Genomic DNA, 840 nt, shown 5'->3' with positions numbered 1-840 from the left:
TTTTAGGAAGTAAAATTATTACAAGTTGTCATTATCTATCAATATTTTAAAAAGTAGACAGAACAATGAAACAGTCCGGATGTCTGAAGACTTACTATAGCTTTGTAGTGTTATGATTCCAAAGAAACTAGTAGACAGAACTGAAATTACATGTACATAGTCTTTACTGGTGACCTATAAAGAGATCAGTGGTAAGGACTAGCAGTAGGTCCCTGGAAACCAGAGGATTATGTTCAGGTGGAAACGATTTGAAAATGATTTAATACCACAGAAACTTCTATGCAAACTGGAATATCAATGATTACCTTAAGCAAACAGCAAGAAGTCAAAATAATGATCCACCACTACAGTGAGTTTTTTATCGATAATATGTTGGGAAATATTTACAAAATAACCAAGGATATTCATATCCTGAGTTATTAATACTCCAGATAGCTGCAGCCTGGAACAGCTGGGTCTCTATACACAATATTTGAACATATTCCAGAATGTTGATACATAATTTTATTCATAACATAATAATTGCACCTAGTATTATCAGTAATGTCACATTAACATGAAAATACCTTGAAATACAAATAAACAACAATAAAAATATGAAATTTATAATGCCAAGGTGCAGACTTATCTTTATATTAATATCTCCAATGTTCTAATGTAAAACTATCATGAAAGGCCAGTAATGCAACATTTTGCTTCTAATATCTCTGTTTTATCAAAGTATTAGTAGGCTGTAAAAATGCTCAGTGATAATGTTTGATAACCCATAGGAGATCTTCATTACAAAATCCAGCATAAAGTGTACATTTTAAGGTAGTATCATCATACACTTGCTGTCAA

The sequence above is a fragment of the Microtus ochrogaster genome, unplaced genomic scaffold (assembly GCF_000317375.1).
Source record: "Microtus ochrogaster isolate Prairie Vole_2 unplaced genomic scaffold, MicOch1.0 UNK2, whole genome shotgun sequence".
Lineage (NCBI taxonomy): Eukaryota > Metazoa > Chordata > Mammalia > Rodentia > Cricetidae > Microtus > Microtus ochrogaster.
Note: the sequence above shows the minus strand (reverse complement) of the source record.